Here is an 8,801-nt window from a genome sequence, read left to right as displayed (position 1 = left end):
AGAAGAAGAAATCCCTAAAGCGGCTTCAGGTAATAGATGTATACCCTGGACGCAGCTCCTCCACCATATTTTCCGACCTCCACAACCTCTTGGCCTCCCCAACCAGTTTAAAGGTGGTGTATTGTACCCTTTGCTCCTCTGTAAAGTGTAGAACAGTCAGGAGTTCTTTCATCTCCTAAATACAGTCCTCATCTATGATCAGGTTTGCACCTCCTTCAAAAACCGGCAGACTCATCCAGGTAAATTGTTGAAAAGTGTAGCCTCTATCAGCCATTGGTTGATCCTGCTCTCTCTGAGCTTCCTTCTTAGCATGACGTGCTATGCTACGTAGCACCATCGAGACATCAACATCATCCTCATTGGAGGTAACCACGTGTATATCTCCGTCAGTATCAACATCCTTCCCCCTAGGATCCATCTTGAAGATATAATCGAAAAAAATTTAGAATTTCCTCATTTTTCATAATCGAAACAAGTTTAACATGAAAATCTACTATAACTTAAAAGTTCTAATCTACGATTCATTCATATCGCCTTACCACAAAACCATAACACCGACAGGACAACTATACTCAATCGACCTAACATTCCGACTTACGTGCCCAAATTCCAGTCTCTCAACTTAGAAACGAAACCATTAATGGATTTACCGCAGCTTTCCATAAATCGTCACCCTTGGAAAAATACAGAAGACCATCAAAGGATCACTGGTTTAATTAGCATATTAGTATGAGATTCTTGGGTGATACATCCATTACTTGGGGTGTTTGGTCTATACCATATGGTCGATTAGATAGTGAGAAAAGTATGTATATGACATGACTTTGTTTTATATTCAGAATAAAATACGTTCATTTAATATTTTCTCAGCTACTCTATATAATCGTCTCCTATTAAAACATTATCTAGAGCTAATTTTGAGGCCTAGATTGAGTCATTTAGGGTTTATATTGCTATTATACTTCAACATTTTGAAGGTTTTGTCCATAATTATAAAAGTAACTTATGTGATCAAATTTTTTTAAATAATTAATTAAATGGCACTTATTATTATTAAACTAGTTAAGTAAAAATTAGGATTTTACAGTAAGATTTTGATAATTAGAGTATGAGGAGTCCATATATATTAGAGGTATCTAATTTTAACCTAGAGATTGAGGGGAGAGGGGAACGGATAAATGATCCTGGGAGCCAACATAGACCAAATGAATGTAAGAGAAAATTTAGAAACGATGGTCCAGCCCTCCAATCAGAAGATATTGCACTAATATTTTGACCTCTAGAGTAATCTAAGATCCACGCCATTGGGGCCACACCAAACAATGCCTTTTAATTGTATGTGTCCAAATGGTCTAATGTGACGTTAAGAGGATTACAAATTTTAGGTGGATCGACCGCCTATTGTTAGTCTTTATCCAATCTTATATGTTTTTTGTGACGTCTATATATTTTAATTAAGAAGATACATTTTTTATAGATAATAAAACTATATTAGATTGGATGCATTCAGCTATATGTTATTTTCTCATAAGCTATTAGATTGCACAATGACACTTCACTCCTGATTTATTTTTGAAAGCTGAAAAACGACATTTATTTTCGAAAACTGAAGAACGACATTTAGTCATATCCAAACCCACACCCCACTCCCCCATGCTACTCCCAACCCTAACACTAATTAAAACTCACCATGCATACTCCAAATTAAGATAATACGAATTCTAATCATGGATCCCGAATCATCTTCTCAACTAATTAATCACCAACACTCATAAAGCTTGATGTCAATCTGCAGCCGGAAGTACACCTCCCCCTCAAACGAATCTGTGATGAGAGTAGCAATTCCCCGGGTCATAAAGAAGTCGCCGGTGCCCCCCACCACCGACAAATCCCTGCTGTTCACCAGGATGGGGTCGGCCCCATGAGCTGCAGGGTCCCTCTGTGCTCCGTGCTGTTCAGCACAATCGTGAAGCCATACCACGCCGTGAAAGTGTCTTTGTTGTCGTACAGGTAGAACCCCTGCGCCATTCCCACCGGTTCCGCCCTCAGATCGTTGTTCTTCGTCAACGGGTCGTTGAACACCACAATGTTCCCGAAATGGTTCTCCTTCGCCAGCTTCGTGAGGTTGCCGCCCTCTGGCGCCGCCACGATCGCCGAAGTCGCGTTCCCAGCGTTGGAGCCGTTGTACAGAATGTCGTGGATGTAGAAAGTCAAGTTATTGCATGGCTCCCGCTGCTGCTTTTCGCCCAAGAACTTGCCTTGGGAGGAGACTGAACACAGAGAAAGGAAGATGAAGAACAGAGCAAGGGTTGTGTTAATGTTGGAAGTTTCTGTAGATCCCATTTTCAATTATCACAAGAAGAAGGAGGAGGAGGTGGAGGAGGAGAAGTGTGCATGTATTAGCTCTGTTTTCGCTTCTTATACAAGGAGGGGAGCCGTGTGGATTCAGCATGCATGATTCATGGCAATTAAGAGCGGCCAATTAAAGAATTTTATTAGATTTGCAGGGGAGACTAATCGAGAGAAAGATTTATATGGTACAAAAGGGAGATTTATGAAAATAGAAAAAAGGTGGCGGGGCACAATTTGTGGAAGAAAACTATGTAAATTTAATTTGTAGCCTCTTTAGTTGGTTTATGTTTAACTTGGTCTTTAGGAGTTAAGTTGGTGATTTCTCAAAATATAATTGCAATTGGTTTTTTATTTTTTTTATTTTTTTTCTAATGAGTCAAAGAAATATATGATTTTGGAACATATATAAAACTGCAATTAGAAATGCGATTATTTTCTTACTCTTTTTTATTTTCAAAGGGATCAAAGAATAAATAAATATATCTAATAATTAAAATAACATATTTAAGTATATATTAGGTATACTACCCTTCATTGCATCTACTTGAGAATTTTTTAGGAAAAATTGAGACACCGATAAAAATTGCATAGGCTTAATATATTGTAGCACATATGAAAACATATTTAAAAAATAAATTTTTATTTGTTTTTCAATTATTCAAATAGAGATTTTTTTTTTTTTTTTTTTGAAAGGATTCAAAAAAGCAAATAGTTTTGAAACATTGAATTAAAACTAAATGTTGAAAAGTAGAATGTCGTAATGTTGATGGATGATACAATATAACCCCTTTTAGAAAAAAAAAAAAAAAGTATATAATTTTGTTGAAATAACATAAAGTTTGATATATCATGGGTCCATGAACAAGAAAAATATTTTTAAAAAAGTAAAAAACAAAAATAGAAAAAAGAGGAGGGAGACAACACGTGAAAGTGTTTTAATGTTAAATCCATGATAGGTGATTTGATGCGTAAATTTATTAGTCAATATTATATTTAACATAATTTAGACCTTCCAACCTAACATTCTCACTCCTACAATGATACACAAATTATTTATAGTTGTCAATAAAAATAATAATAATAATAATAGTAGTAGTAGTAGTAGTAGTAGTGTTACAACGTCCCATTTATAAAGAAAAAAGAAAAAGAAAACTTGTAGGATCCACGATGCACGATACTTTGTCAATAAAAAAAATGTGCAACAAATTAGATAATGAAATATACTCTTGCATGTTAATATATATACATATAAATACTGAGTTTTAACTATAATATAAGAGAGGGAAAAATTCTTCATAAACCTTTGTCCCACATTGAAAGTACGAAAGAATTAGAATAAGTTTATATATAACATTTTTCACAACACTAGTAAAATTGAAATTTGGTTGAGAATGTCAAGCCAAAATAATATACTATATATATTATACTATGTTTGAATTTTAGATTGTGATATAAGGGAGAAGGGAAAAGAGGATTAAAATTGATTTACTTATTGTATTTCATCTCACTGGTTAAAATTAAAATAGCAAGAAATTAAAATAGAAAATGCATTCATCCCAATATTTCCATTTGGAAAGATTGCATAATAGAATAAGAATTTTTTTTTCTTTTTAAAGAAGGGCGGCACTTCTATTTATTTATTGATAAACCCTCACTTTTGGCGGAGGAATATCGTGGTTACAAGACAATCAACGAGAGAAACAAAAGACAACTTTAAAAAGCCCTCCCAAAAAACAACACCAATAACCAGCCAAAACAGGGGTACAAGTTCAAACAAAACAAAACAAAATAAGGACCTCCAAAGCAAACCTCACGCAACAAAACAAACAAAAGATAAACAACATAAAGCATAAACCAAAACCAATAGGAAATTAGCTAAACATACCTCATATACGCCGTACTCATCTTCTTCAGTTTATACAAATCATTGATAACCCTATGGAGTTGACTACCATTGGTAAACAAACTATTCCTCCCCATCGCACCTTGTCGAGCCAAGACATCTGCCACTTTGTTCGCTTCTCTATATCAATGATTTATCAAAAAATCTGCTCCCTCCAATAAACCAATAAGCTGCTCCCAAAAATCTCACAAATACTACAATGAGCACTTACTGGATCTTATGCAATTTACTACAATATTCGAATCACATTTAATATCAATACTAGTATGGCCCAAATGTTTGCAAATCTTTATTCCCTCCAACACAACTCACAATTTAACTTCATTATTTGAACAAGAATCAAAATATTTTGAAAAACCAAAAACAAAAGAACTGTATGGTCTCTAAGGATGCCACCACCACCCGCCGGCCCTGTATTCCCTAAGTTGCTCCCGTCCAAATTTAGTTTCGACCTCCCTTGCCTCAGTTTTAGTCATCTCACACATTGCATGGTTTTAATTCTTTTATTTACAATTTGCAATTCCAGATTCTGAATATCCAAAAATCAGCATCCTTTAACTGAGTCATTCCTGTCATGTTCCTGCACAAAACCCCCAACCCAATACTTAATTGAAAGCCACATATCTATACTACTCTCCAATTTTCCTTCCATTCTAACCGCACATCTCCTTCTCCACAGCCTCCAAACTACTAAATAAGGAATCAAACCCATCAATGTTCCCAATTGAGAAATTCTAGAAGCCCTATTAAATCACATTTGGACTATTTCTTTCCAACTTTGTTGCCTCAGGAAAGGTACACCTACCTCCACCGAAACCTTCCTCCAAACCTCAGTAGTAAGGTCTCCCTTATTTAACACACGCTCCATATCTTCTGGCTGCCTCATCTCACAACAATTATATGCCAAAGCAAGTGAAACCCCCACTCTTCTCACCTTTTCATCAATGCTTAACCACTCAAAAGTGGCCTTCCACATATAGATAGCAATTTTCTTCGGTAACCATTTATTTCATACCCACTTCGCCCAATCAAATATTGGAATTCTAACTCTGATAACATCCCATGCGGACTTTGTATTAAAGCAACCATCCTTTTTCAAGAGCCATAACAGAATGTCTGAAGAGTTTCTAAGATTTCCAACCTTTTCCATCACTTCTTCCGCTTTATTATACCCCAGAATTCTCTACAAATTTTTCACATCCCACACATTATTAATAACCAGATCTTTTTAATCTGATATATGAATGAGCACCATCTGGACAATCTGCAAACAAAGGTCCTGAATTTAGAAACTTATCATACCATAATTTTACATCTCCTTCTCTAACCTTCCACTTAGATTTGCTTAATAGTTCAGGCATACCCTGCAGAACTTTCCTCCAAAAGGAAGAATCCGATCTGCGAGGTCTGCAAAGAGTAATAATATGTCCTCCTTTCACATATTTAGCTTTAAAAAATCTTGCCCATAAAGAATTTTGTGTTAAAAAATGCCAACCAAACTTCATGAACAAGGACCGTTGCACTTCCGAAATGTCCCTTACTCCTATGCCCCCTCCTCCACAGGAACACACAATTTCTTCCAAGCCCTCCATTTCATTTTTTCTTTTCCATCCTTAAATCCCCAGAAAAAAGAAGCAAACATACCTTGTATCTTTTTTTATCACCAGTTTCGGGACATTTAGAACAACTAACAGATGCAAAGACATACTCGAAAGCACATGTCTTAACAAAACAAGACGACCTCCTTGAGACAATAATCTACTTTTCCAGCCCTCAACTCTCTTACTGATTTTTTGAATTAAAGGATCAAAATGGCAGTCCTTCAATTTACCATCCACTATTGGCACACCCAAGTACGTAAAAGGAAATTTACCTTCAATAAAACCAGTCTCTTGAAGAATTTCTCCCTTCTCCTAAACACCCAACTTATTTGAGAAAAAAATAGCTGATTTATCTTCATTAACCATTTGGTCAGTCTAGTTTTGATACTTCTTAATCACCTTTATTAACTGTCGAACAGATTTTTTTTTCTACCATTATCAAATATAACAACATCATCCGCGTACATAAAATGTGATATAATAGGTGCACCACACGGATGTGCAAACAGTAAAATCCGCTTCTCACATAACTTTTTTTGTATTAATTTAGAAAGAACTTCTTCCATGATGATTAAAATATACGGCGACAACGGACCCCCTTGCCTTAAGCCCATTTTTACCTAAAGAAACCTCTATAGGTGTCATGCATCATGATAGAAAATCATGAAGTAGAAATACAATTCTGAATCAACTTACAAACCCAATCTGGAAAACCAAGATCATGGAAAATCTAATCTACCACCTGCCACTCCACTCGATCATACGCTTTGCTCATATCAAACTTTAGTATTATATTACTTCCTCTCACCCGCTTATGTAATAATTTTGTCATCTCTTGAGCAAGCGTAATATTTTCAAAAATACTCCTCCCTTTCACAAAAGCACCTTGTGTAAAGAAATTAAATCACACATTACCAACAAAAGCTTACCAATAAGGATTTTTGAGAAAATTTTATAGATTACATTACAAAGGCTCATCGGCCGAAATTTATCAAAAAACTGAGGATCCTTTACTTTAGGAATAAGCACTATGAAAGAGGAACAAAAATACTGAGGCAACATATCACCTCTGAAGAATTCTCTTACTACATCCATCACATCATTTTTAATAATCTTCCAACAGGTAATATAAGAAGAAGACCCAACCCCATCCGATCCCGGGCTACGATTTACATAAATATGAGAAATAACTTTATAAACCTCCTCCTCAATCGGTTCTTCCCTCAACTGACCTATAGACTCCTCAGAAACCACTGAATGGATAATACCGTCTAGATTTGGCCTCTGCGCTAAACTATTTTGACTCAAAAATTGCTCAAAATGATTCACAGTCTCATCATGGACTATCTGCATATTTTCCAACACCGAACCATCAAGAAGCACCATTGAATTTACACAAGAGTTATGCTTTTTTTGCATAATCACAATATGGAAAAACTTTGAATTCTGATCACCATCAATAAACCATTTCATCTTTGCTCACTTTACTTGGTTTATGTTTAACTTGGTCTTTAGGCGTTAAGTTGGTGATTTCTCAAAATATAATTGGTTTTTTATTTTTTATTTTTTATTTTTTTTTTCTAATGAGTCAAAGAAATATATGATTTTGGAACATATATAAAACTACAATTAGAAATGCGATTATTTTCTTACTCTTTTTTTTTTCAAAGGGATCAAAGAATAAATAAATATATCTGATAATTAAAATAACATATTTAAGTATTAGGTAGACTACCCTTCATTGCATCTACTTGAGAATTTTTTAGGAAAAATTGAGACACCGATAAAAATTGCATATGCTTAATATATTGTAGGACTAATGAAAACATATTTAAAAAATAAATTTTTATTTGTTTTTCAATTATTTAAATAGAGATATTTTTTTATTTTTTCAAAGGATTCAAAAAAGCAAATAGTTTTGAAACATTGAATTAAAACTAAATGTTAAAAAGTAGAATATAGTAATGTTGATGGATGATACAATATAACCCCTTTTAGAAAGAAAAAAAAAAGTATGTAATTTTGTTGAAATAGCATAAAGTTTGATATATTATGGGTCCATGAACAAGAAAAATATTTTTAAAAAAGTAAAAATAATGTTCATTAGATATGGGGCGGGAACATGAGATGAGTGAAGGTCATCCATGCACTCCTGGTCCGATCCACCTAGCTAGCTAGTCTCTATACTTTCTTTTTTATTTTTATTTTAATTGTGCTTTGTTTTGTTTTCTGTTCTGTGCTTAGTTTGCAGCAGTTATCATGTGGGTTTTGTTTATGTTTTTTGTTTTTGCTTTCGCTTTTTTAAAGATTTAGGATTAGGTTGTGTTGTGATTTGAAGTATTAGCCCGAGTGTTCTTATTGTAGTATGTGAGAAATAAAGCTAATTTAGGTTAGGATAGAGAGTTGGCTAGTGTTGATGTATCAGGGATTTGAGATTGTAAGTTATGCCTGCAATTGCTTAATGTAATAATGGTTTTAAGTTATACCAAGATTTATTCTTGATTTTATATACTTATCAGTCTGATCCTGCACTGAGTATTACCCTCTATCTTCTTTCTTATTTATTGTAGCTTAATACATATATAGCATAGCAAATAGATATATAAAACCCGGCCCCTGGACACACATCTCCACGTTGAAACTGTCAAAATTAAGCATCTGGCCATGCCTCCAAGTGTTTGAGTAAATGAATCGAAAAAAAAAAGGTGAAAAATCTGTCTCTATGATTTTCTATGTAGGTTTTCTGCTACTGTATTAACTCCCAGGGCTATCACGAAGCCCTTCCGTTTCAAATGTGTGCGTCACTACTGCAGGTTTCCCCCCCTTCCAAATTTCATTTGGCAACAAAATAGATCTGGTAAAGGGTCTCAATCCTCAGTTCCCGTTTCTTTCTTGTGCTGGAAAATTAAAAGGGTCATGCTCAAAACTGCATGTTTAAATTAGGG

General features: G+C 34.6%; 1 pseudogene; it reads right to left on the bottom strand.

Annotated features, from left to right (window-relative positions):
* Positions 1-1,759: 1,759 nt before the first annotated feature.
* Positions 1,760-2,343, bottom strand: LOC131158454 (disease resistance response protein 206-like; annotated as a pseudogene).
* Between the last annotated feature and the right edge of the window lie 6,458 nt (positions 2,344-8,801).

The sequence above is a fragment of the Malania oleifera genome, chromosome 6 (genome assembly GCF_029873635.1).
Source record: "Malania oleifera isolate guangnan ecotype guangnan chromosome 6, ASM2987363v1, whole genome shotgun sequence".
Taxonomy (NCBI): domain Eukaryota; kingdom Viridiplantae; phylum Streptophyta; class Magnoliopsida; order Santalales; family Ximeniaceae; genus Malania; species Malania oleifera.
This window is presented reverse-complemented; position numbering and strand designations above follow the sequence as displayed.